The 22,854-nt window shown below is 37.9% G+C and overlaps 1 protein-coding gene and 1 pseudogene across 2 annotated transcripts in view; both read left to right on the top strand.

Moving 5' to 3' along the window:
• GPR149 (G protein-coupled receptor 149) overlaps positions 1–22,854 on the top strand; it is an 85,923-nt gene that overhangs the window by 47,321 nt on the left and 15,748 nt on the right. The window lies entirely within an intron of this gene.
• On the top strand, positions 17,508–20,460 carry LOC105530362 (annotated as a pseudogene). The gene is made up of 3 exons (XR_001004639.1): positions 17,508–17,593; positions 18,064–19,676; positions 19,944–20,460. The product of XR_001004639.1 is annotated as an ATP-dependent RNA helicase DDX50-like (transcript).

The raw sequence follows: 22,854 nt of genomic DNA, 5'->3' as shown, positions 1-22,854 counted from the left end.
TCAAGTAGAGAATGCATTAAAAATGTGGTATATAGTTCGGGCGTGGTGACTCACATCTGTAATCCCAGCACTTTGGGAGCCCGAGGTGGGCAGATCACTTGAGGCCAGGAGTTCAGTACCAGCCTGGCCAACATGGTGAAACCCCGTCTCTACTGAAAATGCAAAAAATAATAATAATAAGCCAGTTGTGGTTGTGCACACATGTAATCCCAGCTACTCCAGTGGCTGACGCTCAAGGATCACTGGAATCTGGGAGGCAGAGGTTGCAGTGAGACAAAATCATGCCACTGTACTCAATCTGGGCAGCAGAGAGGACTCCATCTCGAAAAAAAAAAAGGTGGTATATCAATAGAATGGGATCCCATTCAGCAATATAAAGAAATGAACTCCTGATACATCTTACCACATGAAAAACTTCAAAAACAGTATGCAAAGTAAGAGAAGCCAGACCCAAAAGACTACATATTGTGTGATTTCTTTTATATAAATGTCCATAAAATTTAAATCTACATAACCGAAAGCATGTCAGTGATTATCGGGGCTGGGAAGTTGGAATCAGGAATTAACTAAAAATGAGCATGAAGCAATTTCTGTGGGGTATAATGGAACTGTTCTAAAACTGGATTGTGGTGATGGTTTCACAACCTATAAATTTACTAAATATCTTTGAATTGTACTCTTTACAATGAGTTAGTTTAGTGGAATTCAAATTATATTACAAAGAAGTTGTTAGTAAAAATAATTGCAGAGTGGGCCGGGCACAGTGGCTCACACCTGTAAATCCCAGTACTTTGGGAGGCCGAGGCAAAGGGATCACGTGAAGACAGGAGTTCAAGACTAGCCTGGCCAGATAGTGAAACACCGTCTCTACTAAAAATACAAAAATTAGCCAGACATGGTGGCGCACACCTGTAGTCCCAGCTACTCAGGTGTGCGCCACCTGAGTCCCAGCTACTTGCTTGAACCCCGGAGGTAGAGGTTGCTGTGAGCCAAGATCACACCACCACACTGCAGCCTGGGTGACAAAATGAGACTCAATAATAATAACAATAATAATAATAATTGCAGAACAGATCAAGATCTTCTAGCGCAAAGTTCACTGTCCAATATTAGCTTACAAAGACATGCTTTATAAATTTAAAGACAAAACATCCTTTGCCTAAAATCCCTTTTATTTAATATTTTTGTTAAAAGGCCACACTATCAAATATTCACTAAGTCATAACACATTTCTATTCCATTTACTTTAAAATTATGTTCCACTGCCAATTCACGTCTTTTTACTTTATAAATGCCTGCTATGATTTTCTACTCCCCTCTACCCCATGTATTTTATTGTTTGTTATCCTCTGTTTGTTTTTTTTTTCTTTTTTAATTCAGGGCTACCAGTGCTAACACTAAAAGCTAACATTTTTGAAGTTTACACTCTTCTAAATACTTTACATGTTTGTTTTATTTCATTATTTCACCTTACTTTATTTAGTTCTCAAAATAATTCTATGATGTGGTCATTATTGTTATCTTTTTATTACGTAAAGGCAACTGAGGCACAAAGAAGTTGCCTTACCACAGAGTGGTAAGGCCGAAATATGACTCCTCTACCCAACCTCTTAACCACTGAGCTGCACTGCCTCTCAGGAGCAGTGCAAGAAAGGGAGTGTTTTGCGTTTTATCTTCCCTATTATAATAGACATGTATATTTTTAGATAAAGCTCTCCAAAACAGGAATACCCTGTGAACTGTATTAATATACTGTTCCTTTCCTCCAGTTTCTCTCAGACAAAACATGAAATATGTGAACACATTATATGAATTTGCTTTCCATTCCTCCAAAATATTTGTTTGGTGCTGGTAACTGGAAAAAAATTATAAATTCACATACTATATAAATACACATACATGTACACACTTACAAATTTATTTGACTTCATTGTAGAACTTTGACATTAATCCCAATAACTAATCCCTTTATACAGTGTTTCATCCTGACATACATTTAAGGAAGAACAACCTGAACAGGGAAAATTGACTTATATAAGCACATAGCTACTATAGATGTCTTTTTAGAAACTGATTATTGATACAAAGCAGAGAAACTTAAAATATCTTTAACTAACTTGAAGTCCTGACCATATGACTTCTTTACAATGAGATGAGTACCGTGAGAGATGCTGCTTCCAGCAACTAAAGATTGAATTAAATAATTAACAAATACATGATAAAAATAGGAATACATTGCATACATTTTGTATAACTAGGGTTTCCTAGAGAAACAGTAGATAAATGATAGATGATAGATAGATAGATAGATAGATAGATAGATAGATAGATAGATGGATAGATAGACAGACTGATTAATAGATTCATTATAGAATTTGGCTCACATGATTATGGAGACTGAGAAGTCCTACAAATTTCTATTCAGAATATGAAGAAGCTGGAAAAACAGTGTATAATTCAGTTCAAGGCAGAAGGCCTGAGAACCAGGGGAGCTGACGGTGTGAGTTCCAGTCCAAGGCCAAAGGCCCTAAAAGCAGGAGCATGGATGTTAGAGAACCGGGAAAGATGGATGTTTCAGGTAAAACAGGCAGCAAATTTGTGTTTTCTATGGCTTTTTGTTCTATTTAGGCCCTCCATGGATTGGATGATGCCCACCAGCATTGGTGAGAGCAATATTCTTTGCTGGGTCTACTGACTGAGATGCTCATCTCTTCTAGAAACACCCTCACAGACCACCCTCACCCCCCAGAAAATAATGTGTTCTCACCTATCTGAGGATCCCTTAGTCCAGTCAAGTTGACATGTAAAATGATATACTTTCCATAATCAGGGACATGAACATCTGTCTATTTTCAACGTAATTCATCTGTTAAAATGTTTGATAAGACTGACTGCAACTGGGGAATATGAGATATGAGAAAACATAATTTTATTTGTGATAAATTTCAGTATTAGGATTTATTCAGCATGTTAAAAGTTTACATTCTGGAATGTATAGTCCTCTGGTAAAAATAACGTTTTAGTTTAAATTTGACAAAATAGCCTACAGATACTTTGGACAGGAATTTATAGAGAGTTAATACCAACAAAAATGCCCTGTGGTAGGCTATGATAATGGTACTGAATAGAGTTCGATAGAGGAAATAGAGAGAAAAACTCTCTTAAAAAGATTACAGTCATTTGAATTAATACAACATGTACATAATGTAATGTTTTGACATGGAACTATTGAAGACAAAGTGTCCTCAAATCATTTGTTAAATTTTTTAAGGTAATGTTTCCTATTTAACCCAAATAAAATTGAATATTGACACAGTGTGCCTCTAGTAGGAAAAGGAGAGTAAAGGAAAAGAAAAAGAAAAGGAAGCAAGTGATATTAAAAAGTGGCTCTTGGGTAAACATTTTAATTAGAATTTCATATTGAATATTTCTTAAGGAGCATATGAAATGTGAATTTTCAGGAACAAACCTCTGCCAAAAGCTGCCATATAACTAATTCTAAATATTTATCTTTGCTCAAACTCTACCACCTTATATAGCTTGGAAGGCTAGTCAGAGGAAACAAGGCTAAGTAACTGTAATAGCAGTCTGTTAGAAAGGATGGGTGTGTTATTGGAAATGCCAGTAGGTTTGCTTAGCCCATTTCAAATGTTTCTCTGGGGACCAAAGGCTGCCTCACTAATGATGGTATCAGAAAAGCATAAGGCAAGCCAGCAGTCAACTGCTTTTCAATCTTCCCTTGGTTCATAAGATTTGTCATGCTTTCTTCTTATATATATATATATATGCCCTTTGGACCTATATCATGACCCATATAAATTTGGCATGCCAGTGTTCCTCTTCTTTGCTTTTTAAAAATCAGGATATTAATTTTTATGCATTTTGACTAACCCTAGTTTGAGTCTAAAACATCCCTCTATTTCTGGATATTGTGAGGGACTAGAGAGCCCTCACCTCCACCTACCTACCATTTGGGGACCCTTGGGGAATATAAAGACTTTTGGACGGGGTGCGATCACTCATGCCTGTAATCACAGCACTTTGGGAGGCCAAGGTGGGTGGATCATTTGAGTCCAGGAGTTCGATACCAGTCTGGCCAACATGGTGAACCACATCTCTACAAAAATACAAAAATGATCTGGGTGTCATGGAGCACACCTGTCATCTCAGCTACTCAGGAGACTCAGGCACAAGAATCGCTTGAACCCGGGAGGCAGAAGTTGCAGTGAGCCAAGATTGTGCCACTGCACTCCAGCCTGGGCAACAGAAAGAGACTCTGTCTCAAAAAAAAAAAGGAAGAAAATAGAAGGAAAAAAAAAGACTTTTGTTGTTCATTTTAGATATATGATTGAGTTCTCAAACAGCTCATAAATTTCTTAAACTGGTCAGGAAAACGATAAGCACCCAAAAGATATTTTCTGCTTTTGTTGTTTTGTTTATTTTTGCCCTTTTTTGTTAGACACAAAAATTAAAATTTATTTTCCCATTTTTCTTTATTGATTAATTGAATGAACATTTATTAAGTGCCTACTATATGTCAGACCTGTATCAGGCACTGTGAATACGGCAATGAACAATCATCTACTCTATTCATGGTGTATTAGCTTTCCCTAAAATCTCACACATCATACTGGTGCAGAAGACTTGAGGTATAGAGGTCTGAACAAAGGAGTCCTGAGAGAAGTAGAAGACAGAGAATTCTAGATGCAACCCATGTATGTTCTTGTCTAAGCCATTTAAGCACAAGAAGGTAGAAAACAGGATGAGTTGTATCTCTTGTTCTAATCATGTCTATTCCTAAAATATACAAGCACCATATTTCCTTGAACAAAAACATCTGATGATTAGTTCTGACAAATACAAACAAATGTAACAAGAGAGGATTTTATAAAATTGAAACTGTCAGATAAAACACAGGCTATTTGATTAAAGTACTTGGCAAGCAGTGATGAAAGCTCATGGTTTCCTTTTAAAACCTTCCAAGTGCTTTTCAATGTAGGTTTCATCAGCCACTGTCCCAGTATGGGCCCCTGGTAGTAAAGAATCTGTATGTTCATCTTTGCATTGATTCCATTGCAGTAGCCTGTTTGCTTATCTTTTATTCCCTGCTCTTTCAGGGATCAATGAGCTTTTCAGTTCTTATCCTACCTGATATCTAAGCAGCATTTAACACTGTTCTACTCTGTCCTTGACTTTTATGACGTAACACATTCCTAACAATCCTCCTACCTCTTTGGCTCACTTTTTCTCAGCCTCCTTTATTGTCTCCTTTATCTCTGCCCATTCTTTAAATGTCCATGTTCCTTAGTACCCTCTTCTCGTTTCACACAAACTCCTGATTCAATTTTATTTCAAATATATACCCAAATATTTACTGAAATATATATTCCAGAAAAAGTATCTCCTGAGCCCCATGTCCCAAGCCCACTCTCCTGCTACTGAATTTCTAAAATTGGACATTCAATTTCACCACAATTTTAGCTTTACAACACTGAATGTATTATCTTCTCCTCAACCCATTATCCCAGCCTCCCAAACTTGCTTCTCTTCTGTGTTTCCTGTCTCTGAAAATAATACCCATCATCATTCAGTTGCCCAAGCCAGATACTTGGTCTACATTCTTAACTCCTCTTCCTCTGCCCCAACTCACATCAAAGCAGTGACCAAATCCTACAACCTAGATATGTCTTGATATACCAATATCTCACTATAGCCACTATTTCTCATCCATCCTCATCACCATTCTCTCTCCATGACCTCCATAGTAGTCCTCTGGCCTCTAGGTTTGAACCCCTTGCTCTGGTTTGAAAATAATGGTGTCCCCTTCAAAACTCATGTTGAAACTTAATCCCCAATACAACAACAGTAGTAACCTTTGGAAGGTGAATAAATCATGAAGGCTCTGCCCTTATGCAACTTTATAAAAGAACTCAGAGTTGAAAGGAGTGCCCTCTTGCCATTCCCTCCCTTTGGCCACGTAAGAAGATATTATTCACTCCACCGGAGGATGTAGCAACAAGGTGCCATCTTGGAAGTGTAACGCCAAAGGTTCTTGCCTTAGCGGCAGCCCGCAGTGAAAGGAAGACATGGATCGGACCAAGAGAAAAAAAGCTGTAGATTTTATTGAGCAGAGTGACAGTACAGAGCTTCCACAGCGTGGAAGGGGACCCAAGCCGGTAGCCAGTGTTAGATTTTTCAATTACCTTTTAAACTCTTTAAGGCGGGAAATACTTGCATGTGGCAGGAAGATGTTACCAGAGGAGAAACAAAGACAATTAACATATCTCAGATCTTGAGGAGAACCGGAATTGTAACTTAAGTTTTATTTACTTTATAACCTTGCAGCGGCATGGCAAAGGAGACAGGATCTCACAGGACTTTACAAACTGTGTTTACAAGGAATTGGAATTGGGAGCATAGATAAGGTCTGCTGATCACAGAAAAACGGACTTTTAACATTTCTTTTAGTTTCAGGGGAGGGGGAAGGGAGAGAGGGAGAGAGGACACAGGGAAGCTTACAATAAAATGTTCACTGTTTATAGCTTTCTTGGGGAAGAAAACAGAGGCACAAATTCTGATGTTAGGAATATTTTCAGCATATATCTTCAATATTATTCATCCAGGACCAAAGTAAGTCCTGATGCAGGAAAGGAGTGAGTTTCACGGCTTTCTGAGCCCCTACTCCACCCAGGAAGCCCAGCTGGAACTTCTCTCAGAAGCCTAGTGTAGCCTCCAGCAGACACCAATCCTGCCAGAGCCTTGATCTTGAAATTTCCAGCCTCCAGAACAGTGAGCAATACATTTCTGTTCTTTATCCAGTCTCAGGTATTTATTTTATTGAAGCAACACAAATGAACTAAGATGGAAATTTGTTGACAATAAAACCAAGCTATGTAAAATATTTAAAGAGGTTTATTCTGAGCCAATATGAGTGACCATGTCCTAGGGAACAGTTTCAAGAAATCCTGAGAAAGTGTGCCCAAGGTGGTGAAGTTACAGTTCGGTTTTACAGATTTTAGAGAGACAGAAGTCACAGACAAAGATATAAATCAATACATGTAAAGTATTGATTTGGTTTGGCCCAGAAAGGCAGGACATCTCAGTGCCAGGGCTTACAGGTCATAGGTAGATTCAAAGATTTTCTGACTGGCAATTGGTTGAAAGGAGTAAAACTTTGTCTAAAGACTTGAAGTCAGTAGAAAGACATTCTCGAGTTAAGGGGAGTTGTGGAGACCAAAGTTCTTGTTATACAGATGAAGCCTTATAGGTAACAGACATCAGATAGAACAGATGTAAATGTCTCTTTTGGACCTTAAAAGGTGTCAGACTCTTAGTTAATCTTTCCTAAATCAGGGAAAGTCCTGGCTGCATTAATGGAGATTGTCTGCTGGTGCAAATTTCCCCCACCAAAGGCAACTTTGCAGGGCCATTTTAAATTATGTCACAGAAATGTATTTTCGAGTAAAGTATTCTGATATCCTTCAGGGTCTGCTATCTGTCATGTAATGCTGTACCAGGAATTTAATATCTTATTGCCTCAAAGAGATCAGACTTATGATCTCTATTTTAATGTCAATGCTGGTCAGTTGTTCCTAAACTCCAACAGGAAGAGAGTATAACAAGGAGTGCCTGACCTCCCTTTTTGTCATGGCTGAGAATTTAGTTTTTCAGATTTCTCTGGGGGTCTCTTTGGCCCAAAGAGGGTCCAGTCATTTGGTTGAGGGCTAGGATTTGATTTTTGGCTTACAAGTTGGTACCATAAGTAAGGTATTGTTATAACAAATACCTGAAAATACAGAAACAGCTTTGGAACTAGATAATGGGTAGAGGCTTGACCAGCTTGTAAGTGCGTGCTAGAAAAAGCCTAGATTGCTGTGAATGGAGCATTAAGGGCAATTCTGGTGAGGGCTCAGAAGAGAAAAGCAGTATAAAAGCTTCAGTGTTAGATATTATCTAAGTGGTCATGAACAGACTGTGGGTAGAAATGTGGAGAGAAAAGAGCATTTTGAAGACATCTTAGATGGAAATAAGGCATATCTTATTGGAAACTGAAGGAAAGGTCATCTTTGTTACAAAGTGGCAAAAAACTGGCTGAATTATGTTCATGTCCTAATCCTTTGTGGAATGCAAAATTTAAGGGCCATGAACTGAGACATTTGGTGGAAGAAATCTCTAGGCAAAGTGTTCAGGGTGGTGCATGGTTTTTCTTAACCGCTTATAGTAAAGTGTGAGAAGAGAAAAAATAGCTCAAGATGGAATTTACAATCAAAACTAGAGCAGAAGGTAAAGATCTGGAAAACTTTCAACTTGGTTATATAAAGAACGAAAGTATGGTTAAAGAGGGAAAACTGAGGGTGTGGCCAAGCTACTCATTGATAAAGAGATTAGTATGAATAGAGGGAAGTCAGGTGCTGTTGATCAAAACAATGGAAGAATCATTCTGAAGGCATTTTGGAGATCTTTGAGACTGCCACTCCCATCATAGGCCAAGAATGACAGAGCCTTGAAGGCAGAAGTTTCAAAGGAGGGGCCCAGGGCACCTGTGGGAACTTAGGGCTTGCTGCCCAGGGCCACCTCAAGTCTCTCTTCCCCCATACTCTAGTGAGCTGCTCCCAACTGTGGGGTTAAAAGGTATCAACATTCATCATTGAAGTGGTGCTAAGATTGCAAGCATGCAAAGTACACAAGTTGTGGAGGCATCGCTACCTCCACCTAGATTTCAAAGGATGACTCAGAGAGTCTCAGGAGGCCAGGCAAAGAAATGCCACAGGAGCAGGGTGGCTGCAGAAAGTCTCCAGTAGAGCAATGCCTAGCAGAGTCATGGGGTGGGGCCACTGCAAAAAGTCCCCACCAGGGCAATGCCTAGCAGATCTGTGAAGGTGGGGTCACCACAGAGTCTCTACTCAGGCAATGTCTCATGAAGCTGTGGGAGTAAGGCTGGCCTGAAACTCCAGAACTCTAGAACTGCCAGAGTGCAATCCCAGCTTGCAGGCACCTGACTCCAACTTGTGAGAACTGCTACATGAGCAGCACCCAGCAAAGTCATGGGGGTGGGATCCAACAGGGCCTTTGGAGCCCAACTTTAGTCTCAGTATGTCTATAAGACAGGAGATAGAGCTGAAGAAGATTATTCTCAAGCCTTGATATTCAATGTTGTTTTCCCTTTTTGGTGTTGGACTTACTTGAAACGTATTACTTCTTTCTTCTTGCCTATTTCTCCCTTTTGAGATGAAAATGTCTGTGTCAGGCCTATCCTACCATTGTATTTGGGAAATAGATAATTTATTTGATTTCACAGGCTCATAGCTAAAGAGTAATTTGCCTGAGATGACTCATACCTTGAGGGTCACTCATATCTGATTTACATGATATTTAGATAAGACTTTGGACTTAGACTTTAAAGTTGATTCTGAAATAAGTTAAGACTTTTGGGGGCTATTGGGATGGAATGATGTATTTTGTATGTGAGAAAAACATGAATTTTGAGGATCCAAGAGTGGAATGCTATGGTTTAAATCAGATGTCTTCTCCAAAACTCATGTTGTAACTTAATGCCCAATGCAATAGTATTAAGAAGTATGATTTGTGAAAGGTGATTAGACCTGTGGATTCTGCCCTCATGAATGGGACTGTTGCAGCTTTTTTACTCCCATAGTTCAGCAAGCAGGAGGGAGTGGCACCAGTGGCTTCGCCTCTTCACTCCCATACCTTGGTGAGTAGGAGGGAGTTTTGTGCCCAGCAGCTTCACTTCTTCTCTCCCATTGTTCATGAGAAGGAGAGAGAGTTATAGATTTTTTATTCCCACTGCCCACCGCTCAGCATGGTTTCCATTCCTGCATTTCAGTGAATTCCAGATTCTTGTCCCACAACCAAGAGGAATAAGGTACATGAACACTGGAGAGTGAGCAAGGCAGAGTAGACCTCTATTGAGCCACAGAAAGAAAGCTCTCAGTGGGAGGGAGACCCAAAAGTGGGTTGCTGTCTGTGAGGCTGAGTCTGGGGTTTTTATGGGCTTAAAATAGGGGAATGCATGCTGATTTGTCCATGAGTGGTCTTGGAAAAAGTACCTTTGGATTAAAAAGGCATCATTCAGAAGGAACCAATCGAGAGAGTGGGCAAGACAGGGATGGAAGTTCCCACTCCTGTCATGGACTCTATCCAGAATTGGCAGTTTGGTTTTCAGGTTTTAGACTGTCCTTGGCTTGAAGGTTGGGTTACAATGGGGATTGTCCCTGTCTGCCTAAGGAATTTGTCTGTCTCCAGTCACTATCAGGATTAGCACCCTTATAAATGGGCTCAAGGTTGAAGAGAGCACCCTCTTGCCTGTCACTTTTGCTATGAAAGGACACAATGTTTGTCCCTCGGGAGGCTGCAGCAATGGGGCAGTATCTTGGAAGCAGACAGCACCCCTCACCAGACACTAATGCTAGAACCTTGATCTTGAACTTCCTAGCCTCCAGAACCAGGAGACCAATTATTCAAGACTGAATAATTTGTAAATTATTCAGTTTGTAGTATTTTGTTACAGCAGCAAAAGTGGACTAAGATAACCCTCTGATCTACACATCACAGCCCAGAATAAATTTGCAAAAATATAATTTTTCTCTTGTCAACTTTGTGCTTAGGACACTTTGGTAGTTCCTTTCCCCTTAAGGACAAGGTTGAAACTCCTTAATGTGGCTTAAGTGGTTGACTCCTGTGGTTTCATCTCTCCTCAACCTCCCCTTGAACTATTTGCTTCAGTTTCCAACCTATTAATTTTATTTCCTTGAATATGTCACGCTCTTTCTTTCTACAAGACCTTTGCACCCTCTACCCAAATTCTTCTTAGAGGATTCTTCAAAGAATATCTACTAATGTGTATTATCAAGTGATCTCACGTGTAATCTTTTCCCAGTGGAATATCTCTAAATAGCCCTGATATTTCTGCACTGAATCCTTAATACTGACCATTGATACATGGGTGGATCCAGGTTATATAGGACTTGAATAGTGTTTGTTTGGGAAAGACAACTGTAAGAAAAAGTATGCAAATCATGAATATAAAATTAGATTTAAAAATGAATATTTATTTACAATAAAAACAGTAATAAGTGCATTGGTGCATTGGAGATTCAGACACATTATGTCTGAGATCTCTTTAGGCCATTTCCCAGATACAGTTACAAAGAGTGCATTCTGATTGCAACCTGGCTTCCAGTCTTCACTCAGGGCACTGCCACTTTCACCAATAATCAGCATTCAGAATTGCCCATGCATGTGATTGGTTGTGGAACTTAAACTTCTTTAGCTTCATGATAAATGTTTCTTTCCCCTGAAGTTCTGATATTTTAATAGTTTTTAAGTGTTTCAGCTAACACAAATGCTTATTGGCTTCTTTAGTTGTAATTCTGACTAAAACTTGGGAAACAGGAGAATATGGAAATCTAGCAAGATATTTCTCCACGTTGGGATGTCAGTAAATTAACCAAGGAAGTGCTTGCTTCCATGTGACATCACAGCTCTGTCATCATTTTTTAGGATATTCTAAGTCAAGTGGTTCTCAACTCTGGCGATATATGAAAATCATCTGGAGAACTCTTCACAAATATAAACTTTGGCTTCCAATTCTAAAATACTAAGTCAAAATCTCTCAAAGTAGAGACTATAAATGTATCTTTCTAATAAGCTCTGCTTGTATTTGTATGTGGTCAGTTCAGCACCAATCTAAGACTGGCATTTGGAAACAACATGTCTAAAGAATAAAGATTAGAGGTCTGGATCCTGGAAGAACAAATAGGCTCAATCAGTGCATTTAATGTTCCTCGAATACTTTTATAATAAAGGGAATTATTGGTTCTAAGAAGCTGGATACCCAGATTCCTAGACTTCCGCATTAGGAAGGCCAATTTATTCTGAAACCCTAACAAGTTTTGGTAGAGAAAAGAAAAAAAGCACCCTGTACTGGTCCAAAAGTTTTGAAAACAAAAGCTTTGGAGCATTACAAATTTTCACCTTATAAAATTAAAATATACATTAGTGCATATGATTGTCCTATCCATTATATGCACAGTGAATGTGAATTAAAACCAAAACTGAGAAAAATTTTAAATTCAAATATCCTAGTAATTCCATCAATTGAAAAAGCACTATCAATCAGTTTACAAAGAAACATGTAGATTTTATTAGGACGCATACTTTTCTGTATTCCTGATGTTGTTAAGATGCGTATGCTATTCTCTCCCCAGGAATAAGAAGACTAGTTGAATATGCCATTTTCACTTTCACAGAACTCATTTCCTCTGAAGGCAAGTGTCTAATTTCTGAAAAGTGTGCATATGAGTGATGTTCTATGTATAACTTCATCATTAGCTTTCTTTTTATTTGAGATTCAATAATACCACTAGAATTTTCAGTTAATTTTTTCTAAAGAATCTTTGTAATAATGTATTTTAAAAAGAATTGCTTTAGTATCTTCTGTGTGGGATGGGAAGATTTTGGAGACTTTGTCTTCTAAATCAGTTTTGGAAAAGAATTTTCCACATACTATATTCTGTTGCTATGTAAGTAGTGGGGAGAAAGAATACTTAAAAGTGGAAGAAAGAACAGAGCAGTCTTTTCATACTCCTTTAAGTTTAAGACTTGAAATTTTACTTTGTATTTTCTTCAAAAGAGAAATTAGTTGTGTTCAGTTTTGTCTTAAGAATAATTACTTTATTGTTTTTAATAAAAATAGCATTTGCTCATTATTTGTAAAATTCAAGCAGTACAAAAAACTACCAAGAAGAGAGAGGCTTCTAACCTAAAATTATACTATCCAGAAATTACCATAGGTCTCTATGCACATACGCAGAGAGAATAATGAATGGATGTTTGGGTGGACAGATGGATAATTATTTTGTATCTCCAGTCCCTGGAGTAGAATCTGCCTCATATTAAGTACTCAATAAAAATACAGTGAATGAATAAATCGAATTGTCTGTCTATTTTTTTTTCTAGTGCCATACTGCCCAGATTGGAATTCCAGTTCTACCACTTATTGGCTGTTTGACCTTGAAAAAGATACTTAACATCTGTACATCTCAATTTTCTCATCTGTAAAATGGGGATAACCATAATACACACCTTCATCAAGGACATTCTTAAGTGAAATTGTTGGTTTATTTTTTACGCTATGTGTGCGGTGATTAGATATACAGTGGCTACCAAGAAAATGTGGTGCCACTGCCTTGATTCTTGTTAAACTGCCAGCAGTTTTATCCACCATTGCTTTAGTACCTTTAGAAAAAATGTTAACATGGATGGTGAAAATGACAAATAAAACCTTAATATAGTCATTAAAATAGTTTTGGCCATACAGACCCCCTGAAACTGTTTGTAAGATGGGTTTTGACCACAGATCCCCTGAAACTGCTTGCAGACTTCATTTTGAGAATCATTACTTTAAACCATTTCTTGGCAAAATGGAATCCATTCATAGCCAGAATTCTCAGGTTTTTTTCAACTCATCTTCTTTCTGGGCAACTGCTTACAGAAGTGGATGAATGTTTTGTTTCTGTTTGGTGGCCACCACTCTTAGAAGTTTTTGCATGAGACTGGACCCTTTCCTTATTTGGTTGCTGCTAGTGAATCTATGACTGTTATCTTTCTTCATTTTACTGGATAAGAGAGATTCTGTGATTGGACTACCTTCCACCACTTTCATCCATAAATATTTCTGGGTTTTTGAATTAATTAAAATCTTCATATTTTTCTTCACTATTTTAGTTAGGTTTTCTCTTCCGTTGGTTAGGAATTTGTATCTATTAAGGTTTAGTCCAAGGAGCAAAAACACTATGGGTGTTGTGGGATAAGATATTTCATTTAGAATTGTGGAGACAGCTGGAGAAGAAGAGGACTTGAAGAGAAGTTTGAGGATCAGAGACAGAGTTACCACTCAGTCCCCTTGAGAAACCGAGGATGTCTAGCCAACAAAGTAGGACCACAAAGGGGAAATCTGTGGAGAGGTCTATGAAAAGCTGTTGCCTCTGAATAACCACGACCTCTGTGTGCCCATAGCCAAGCATCTGGGATGGATCAGAGGCTCTGTTGGTCAACAATAACAGTAGTCAAGAAAAGCTAGATGTGGAGCAGAAAGGCGTGATGACAAGCTGGCCCCTGTCTGGTACCCTTCTTCTGTCTGTCTCTGATTCTGCCTATGAGAAGATTTTCAAATGGTTATGGCCATTGCTTTTTACACTTTCTAAATAGCATGTAACTTCCTTTCCTGGACGACTTCAATCTGGAGAGATACAAGAAAGAGACTTAGGGAAAATGTAATTAATTCCCAGCTTAGCTTCACTGACAAGAATACAAACTACCAGAGTATAATATGCCAGAGTTATGTTTTTAAGGCATAAATATTAAACTTATCAAATTATTTTCTAGATAAGAGGTATCACAGAATTTTCTAAAGAATGTCCCTTATTTTGCATGAAAAAAAACTGAGAAGAAAATTCCATTGATTTGAATAATGCTATCCATGTAGGCTCTATGGAGTTAAATGATTTCTTTCACAAGAGTTAAAATTACTAACATTATCGTCATGTAGAAGTCATCCTTAATTTTCTATAATCTAAGGCACTTCTTGGTCCATGTTCTTTAGATATATTTCAATAGCAAAATGAAGCAGTAATGTATTCTTTCTATCACCAGAAAAGAGTTAACATTGCATTATATATACAAACATGCACACGCAAATATATAAGACATGTACATATCTGTATATACCCATATCTACAGGATATTACGTGGTCTCTTACCTGTATTCAAGCTTAATAACTGTTTCCTATTGAAAGAGGATATAAATTAGAAGTATATGCGCTTCATTAAATCATCCTTATAGGTTTCGTTCTAGTTCATAAAGGTCTATGAAACACATAAACATTGGTTTATAATCTACTTTCTTTTCTTTCTTGTTATATCTTCCCACCTCAGACATTTTCATTACAGGCTGTGTAGTGGCTTAGATTTCATATGTTTTGAAAGGATACAAATATTCCCTCAACAACAATGCTTTATTGATAAATAAAGTTTCTTTTGAAGTGTCTTGGATCCACAATTTCTTTGGGGAAGTTTTTAAAGAAGGTTTTGTGATTTTAATTTTTTTCAGAAGAGATTTTATACTTAGATATTTTTCAAGGAAAAAAGTGCTTTCATTGAGGTTACTTTGCCAAAATAGTCACAGAATTTTGGAATAGGAAGAGATAAGAGATACACTGGGGTTTATTTAGCCCAATTCTTTATAGATAATGAAACAAAGATCTTTAATGAATACACTCCTTGTTTATACAGGGTCATACAGCTATTTAGTGGCAGAACAAGTGCTGTCTTTCATGGTCTCCTGAATGTCAGTAAAATGCTTTTTTTTTTTTTTTTTTTTGAGACAAAGTCTTGCTCTGTCACCCAGGCTGGAGTGCAGTGGTGCTCACTGCAACCTCAGCCTCCAGGGTTCAAACTATTCTCGTGCCTCAGCCTCCCAAATTGCTGGGATTAGAAGCATATACCACCATACCCAGCTAATTTTTTTGTAATTTTTGTAGAGATGAGGTTTCTCCATATTGGCCAGGCTGGTTTCGAACTCCTGGCCTTAAGTGATCTGCCTGCCTCAACCTCCCAAAGTGCTGGGATTGGAGACATGAGGTACCTTGCTTGGCCAAAATGCTCTTTTCTTAAGAATACTTCATTGAGGAATATGTTACATAGCCTTTGATATAGTTTGATTATGTGTCCCCACCCAAATCTCACCTTGAATTATAATCCCCATGTGTGAAGGGAGGGACCAGGTGGAGGTAATTGAATCATGGGGGTGGATTCCCCCATGTTGTTCTTATGATAATGAGTGAGTTCCCACAAGATCTAATAATTTTATAAGCATCTGGCATTTCCCTTGCTCTCACTCATTTCTCTTGCCTGTTGCCATGTAAGATGTTGCCTGTTTCACCTTCTGTCATGATTGTAAGTTTCCTGAGGCATCCTATGCCGTGCAGAACTGTGAGTCAATTAAATCTCTTTTCTTTATAAATTACCCAGTCTCAAGTATGTCTTCATAGCAGTCTGAAAATGGACTAACACAGCCCATAAGTCATCCACTTCAAGGGAATAAGTCAATGATTTCTAGTAAGTTTACCAACTTGTACAAACATCACCATAAATCAGTTTTAAAACCTTTTCATCACACCAGTAAGGTCCCAAGTGCCCATTTGCTCTTATTCCCTGTCACTAGCTTCCTCTGCCCTAGGACACTGCCTAGTGTATTTGCCTCTGTAAATTTGCTTTTTAGTTTGATGCTCTTTGTACCACAATATGATGTTTGATAAAAGTATTCTTGCCTTCCCCACTTATATGAATATCATCAATGTAAACTTTAACACCTTTTCTGGAGTATAGCAATCTTACAAAAACATTGTATTTATCCTTTTAAACGGTCTTACAAAGGAAAATATATCATTTCTGACCTAATTCTGGTTAATTACGTATGAGAAATTTTTTTCTTGCAAATATTTTTGTGCGGTATTTCTAACATCCAGTCAAATGAGTGCTTATCATTAAGATATAAAAAATTATTTCATTTCTTAGGATTCATTTATTCTTGATGAAATTTTATTTTCTTGTAAACTGGAATCAGTGTATGCTTACTTTCAAGCTAGTTTATCCTCTTTTATTTTGTTAGAAAAACAGAAATAATGGATAAAATATGGAAATAAATTTGGATACACATCATATCTGATTTGAAATGCCATTTTAGGAGATAAAACTAGAGATTTCATTTCTATTAGAACTGAGAATGGAGAACCCTGTCTAATAATTTAAAGAGCAACAACACACTTAACTCCAAAATTCCCTAAGGATTTTTTGTAGCCTGTGATGATTGTACACACGGATTCACACAGGGCTAAAAAGTATGAATTCAAAATACGAGAATACAAATTCCCATAATAAGAAATAAAGTGGAGAGGCATGGTGTCTCACACCTGTAATTCCAGCACTTTGGGAGCCCAAGGCAGGCAGATCACAAGGTCAGTAGTGAGATCAGCCTGACCAGTGTGCTGAAACCCCATCTCTACTAAAAACACAAAAATTAGCTTGGCCTGGTGGCACACACCTGTAATCCCAGCTACACAGGAGGCTGAGGCAGGAGAACCGCCTGAACCCAGGAGGCAGAGATTGCAGTGAGCCAAGATCGCGCCACTGCCCTCGAGCCTGGGTGACAGAGTAAGACTCCATCTCAAAATAAATAAATAAATAGTAAATAAATAAAGTAACTTAAGTATTATGATATATTCATTTCAGAAGCTTATGTTTTGGCCATAAAATCAATGTAAAATGAGGTTTCATGCAGAAACTTGATCATTTTTCATCAGAATAGTTCATCATTTTCAATATCGGTACCATTTGAATAAAGCATTAGGCCCAGCTTCCTTCCACGCTGTTGCTGACTGCAGGTGGTTGTGGCCCCTGTGCCCAGAGGGAGGCAGTGGTGGCCAGTAATGCCTGGGAAACTCCTTGGGGGGACATTATGGAGCTGGAAATACCCTTGGAGGAGTCTGAGAGCCAGAAGAAGGAGAGGCAAAAGGCATTTATTGACCTTAATTTGTACCATACTCTTTGCTGAGCATCAAGGAGCTTAAACTAAGTAAGAAATGGTCCCTGACCTCAAGGAGCCTGTAGAGGAGTTGTGGCATCTTTCCTCCTCCCACCCCCCTGCCCTCCAAAAATAAAAAGGGGGGCAAAGGGAAAAATTCCTGAAACACTCAGAGGATCACAAGATGCTGGCAAATGCACAGATAAAATTTTTACTGGAGACATTTGACCTGGAAAAAAGAAATCAGCTGAAGCGGCTAAGGTAGTAGTATTTGAAGGCTGACATTCAACAAAAGAATGAGGCTTATTTTGTATAGCCTTAGGAAGCGGAATCTACCCCTCTGACCTTATCAATAAGAGCTCTATGGATATCACAATTTCGGATAAGGGATTATAGACCCGTACTTCCCTTAGGGTTGTTATGAAGATTTAAACAAGATAAACTGAAAACACATTACACAGTGCTGGAGTGACAGAAGGAAGTCAAGGCACCATTATGACTCAGATGAGAAATCAAAAACAAGAGAAAATGGTGTTACAGATGACCTGGATGTTCCCAAGGCCAAAAAAGAAAAAAAAAAAAAAAAAAACTAAAATGAAAGAAAAGCTAAATGGAGACACTGAAGAAGGATTTTATAGACTTTCAGATGAATTCTCTAAATCTCATAAGAAGAAAAGATCTACCAAATGGAAATATTGATGAATATGAAAAAAAATCAAAGCGAATATCATCCTTAGATAGTTCTACTCATAAATCAAGTGATAATAAACTAGAGGAGACCTTAACACGTGAATAGGAAGAAGGAGCCTTCTCTTATTTCTGTATTTCTGAAGAGACTATAAAGTTTCTGAAAGGTTGAGGGGTAACATATCGCTTTCCTATTCAAGTTAAGACCTTGTCCTGTATATGAAGGAAAAGATTTAATAGCTCGAGCATGGACAGGAACAGGAAAGACTTTTTTTTTTTTGCCATCCCTTTGATTGAAAGACTCCAAAGAAATTAAGAAACAATTTTTAAAAAGCTGCTCACCAAAGAAAGGTACTTGTTTTGGCTCCAACTAGGGAACTGGCAAACCAAGTAGCCAAAGACTTCAAAGATAAAACTAGGAAATTCAGCATGGCATGTTTTTATGGTGGAACACCATATCAAAGCCCAATTAATCATATGCAAAATGGTATTGACATCTTGGTTGGAACCCCTGGTCATATGAAGACCGTCTGCAGAGTGGCTGATTGGATCTTTCTAAACTGCACCATGTTGTGCTTGATGAAGTGGATCAAATGTTAGATTTAGGTTTTGATGAGCAAGTTGAATATGTGATTCACGAATCCTACAAAACTGATTCTGAAGACAATCCTCAGACTTTACTTTTTTCTGCAACTTGCCCACAGTGGGTATACAAAGTTGCAAAAAAAATTACATGAAATCCAGATATGAACAGGTTGACCTTGTTGGAAAAATGACTCAAAAGGCTGCAACTACTGTGGAACACTTGGTCATTCAGTGTCATTGGTCTCAGAGGCCAGCAGTTACTGGAGATGTCCTTCAAGTCTACAGTGGGTCTGAAGGGAGGGCTATTATTTTCTGTGAGAACAAGAAGAATGTAACTGAAATGGCCATGAATCCACATATAAAACAGAATGCCCAGTGTTTACATGGGGACATTGCACAGTCACAAAGAGAAATTACACTAAAAGACTTCAGAGAAGATAGTTTTAAAGTTTTGGTGGCAACCAATGTGGCTGCCCATAGTTTGCACATTCCTGAAGTAGACCTGGTGATTCAACATTCTCCTCCTCAGGAAGTTGAGTCCTATATCCATCGCTCTGGATGCACAGGTAGAGCTGGACAGGGATTTGTATATGTTTTCATCAACCAAGAGAAAGAGGTCAACTAAGATATGTGGAACAAAAAGCAGCAATTACTTTTAAACGTGTAGGTGTTCCTTCTACAATGGATTTGGTTAAATCTAAAAGCATGGATATCATCAGGTTTCTGACTTCCGTTTCTTATGCTGCTGTTGATTTTTTCTGACCATCAGCTCAGGGACCGATAGAAGAGAAAGGGGCGCCGGGTGCGGTGGTTCACGCCTGTAATCCCAGCACTTTGGGAGGCCAAGGTGGGCGGATCACGAGGTGAGGAGATCACGAGGTCAGGCTAACACGGTGAAACCCCGTCTCTACCAAAAATACAAAAAAATAGCCAGGCGTGGTGGCGGGCGCCTGTAGTCCTGTACTCGGGAGGCTGAGGCAGGAGAATGGCGTGAACCCGGGAGGCGCAGCTTGCACTGAGCCGAGATCGGGCCACTGCACTCCAGCCTGGGCGACAGAGCGAGGGTCAGTGGATGCATTGGCTACAACTTTAGCCCACATTTCTGGTGCATCAAGCTTTGAACCACGATCTTTGATCGCCCTTGAAGACCATGACTCTGGAAAGCCTAGAGGAAATACAGGATGTCACCTGTGCCTGGAAAGAATGCAGTGTCTCGGATTACCAGCATGTGTCACCTGAAAGGAAATATAGGTGTTTGCTTTGGTGTTTCTACAACTGAGTCAGAAAGGTTACAGGCAGAGTCGCATGATTCCAACTGGATACTCTCAGTGCCAGGCAAATTACCTGAAACTGAAGAATATTATGATGGAAAGAACTCTAATCCCAGACAGAGGAGTGACTGGTCAAGTGGCTGGTCGGGCAGGTCAGGCGGGTCAGGTGGTCGATCTGGTGGCTGGTCAGGTAGACAGAGTCCACAAGGGAGTCACTCAGGAGGTTGAAAAGATGGTAGAAGACGAAGTGGGAATAGAAATCGATCAACAAGTGAGGGCCACAAATGGAGTTTTGATAGAGTATTTGATAGTTAATCTACCAATGTCAGCTTGCCTATTTCTGCCTAGTTATGTACATTATCCACCAAAAATTAGCCCGTAATAGTTGAGGTATGTGTCTGCTATTTTCAAAGAAGTTGGTCGTATTTTTTAAAAAAAAGTATTTCACAAGAATGGTTGTAAACAAATCTACTTATCCAGTTATACCTTTGAATTAAGAAACCTTTTATTGTCTCTTTTTAGAAAAAAAAAAATTAGAATATTAGATAATTAAAGACATTTGAAAAGATAAGATTTTGTTTCTTATTTTATGCAGCTATAAAGTTGGGTTTTGAGGTGTTTCTATTATTCCTTCAAGTGAAATTATCTCCTCTACTTCTCCAAATTGTGAACCCTATAAAATAACAAAATTTATTTATCCATTAAATTATTTGTCCCTATAATTTGAGGACTATAAGAAGCCAGAGTGTCTGTTTTTTGCTATTCAGAGGGTGGTTCCTACACCAGCAGCTTCAGCATCATTTGAAAACTTTTAGTAAGTGCAGAATCTTAGGTTCAACCATAGACCCCCTGAATCAAAATTTGCATTTGCACAAAACAAGTTTTTAATTTAATGAAATCCAATTTATCAAATATCCTTTTATGGATCATACTTTTTGTGTCAAGTCTAATAACTCCTTCCTAGCCTTAGATCTCAAAGATTTGCTCCTATATTTTTCAAATAAAAATTTTAGTTTTACATTTTACATTTAAGTTTACGATTCATTTTGAGGTAATTTTTTAATAAACCATGAAACAGTTGTAGCTTATTTTATTTTATTTTATTTTTTGCATGTGGCTGACTAATTGCCCTACCACTGTTAGTTGAAAAGGCTAACTTTCCTCCATTGAATTGTTTTTGTACCTTTGTAAAAAGTCAGTTGACTATATTTGAGTGAGTCTACATTTGGATTCTCTATTCTGTTCCATTTTTTTATGTCTCTATCCCTCTAGCAACAACACAATTTTGATTATTGTAGCTATATTGAAATTAGATATCCTGATTCCTCCCATTATACAGTCAACTCTCCATATCTGTGGGTTCCTATATACGAATTCAGCCAACTTGGGATCAAAAATATTCAACTGCAAAATTGTGCCTATACTAAACACATGCAGACCAGACATTTTTTCTTGTCAGTATTCCCTAAACAATACAGTAAACAGCTATTGACATAGCATTTACATGATATTAGGTATTATAAGTAATCTAGAGATGATTTCAAAGTATATGGGAGGAGGTGCACGGATTATATACAAATACTATGCCATTTTATATAACGGACTTGAGCATCTGAAGATTTTTGCTATCCACAGGAAGTCCTGGAACCAATCCCCCACAGATAGTAAAGATCAACTATATTTATTTTTTTGAAATAATTTTGGTTATTCTGGTTCATGTACCTTTTCATTTTAATTTTAGAATGATGTTGTCTATAACTGCAAAAATATATTGCTAGGATTTTGACAGGAATTATATTAAATGTATAGATCAGTTTGTACAGAACAGATATCTTTACTGTCAAATCTTCCAGTCCATGAACACAATATGTCTCTTCATTTATTCAGATTGTCAATTAAAGTGTCAAGTAGTTTCCAGTATATTAGTCCTATACATGTTTCATAAGATTTGCACCTAAATATTTAACCTTTTTAGCAATTATAAATGGTACTGCATTTTCTATTTTAATATCCATGTGTTCATTTCTAGTACATAGAAGTACAGATGATTTTGTACATGTGTCTTATATCCTGTGACCTTGCTTAGCTCAATCATTAGCTTAAGGATTTTTTGTCCATTCCTTGGGATTTTCTACATAAATCAATCATGTCATCCACAAGTTGCAACAGTTTCATTTCTTCCTTTCTGGTCTGTACAATTTTTGTTTCCTTTTCTTTTCTTTTTCTTTTTGAGACAGGGTTTCACTCTGTCACTGAGGCTGAGTACAGTGGCATGATTATGGCTCACTGCAGCCTCCAACCCCCATGTTCAAATGATCCTCCCACCTCAGCCTCCTCAGTAGCTGGGATTATAGTCACACACCACCATGCCTAGCTAAATGTTTTTATTTTTTGTACAGAGAGAGGTGGAGGCTACAGTGAGCTGGGAGTATAGCACTGCACTCAGCCTGGGTGACAGTGCAAAACCCTATCTCAAATAAGTAAATAAATAAATATTGACACAGCCTTAAATTTCTGAAAGAAACCCTGCTTGATTATTGTACTTAATTCTTTTTATAGATTGCTGAATTCTATTTGCTAATATTTGTTAAGGATGTTTGCATCCATATTCATGAGTGATACTAATCTATAGTTTTATTTTTTGTACTGTCTGTAGAGTTTTATTATTAGGGTAAAACTAGGTTTATAAAATGAATCAAGAAGTATTCA

This window comes from Mandrillus leucophaeus, unplaced genomic scaffold (assembly GCF_000951045.1).
Source record: "Mandrillus leucophaeus isolate KB7577 unplaced genomic scaffold, Mleu.le_1.0 Scaffold814, whole genome shotgun sequence".
In the NCBI taxonomy this organism is placed as follows: Eukaryota; Metazoa; Chordata; class Mammalia; order Primates; family Cercopithecidae; genus Mandrillus; species Mandrillus leucophaeus.
The sequence above is the reverse complement of the archived record's forward strand: the minus strand, read 5'-3'. Positions and strand labels throughout refer to the sequence as shown.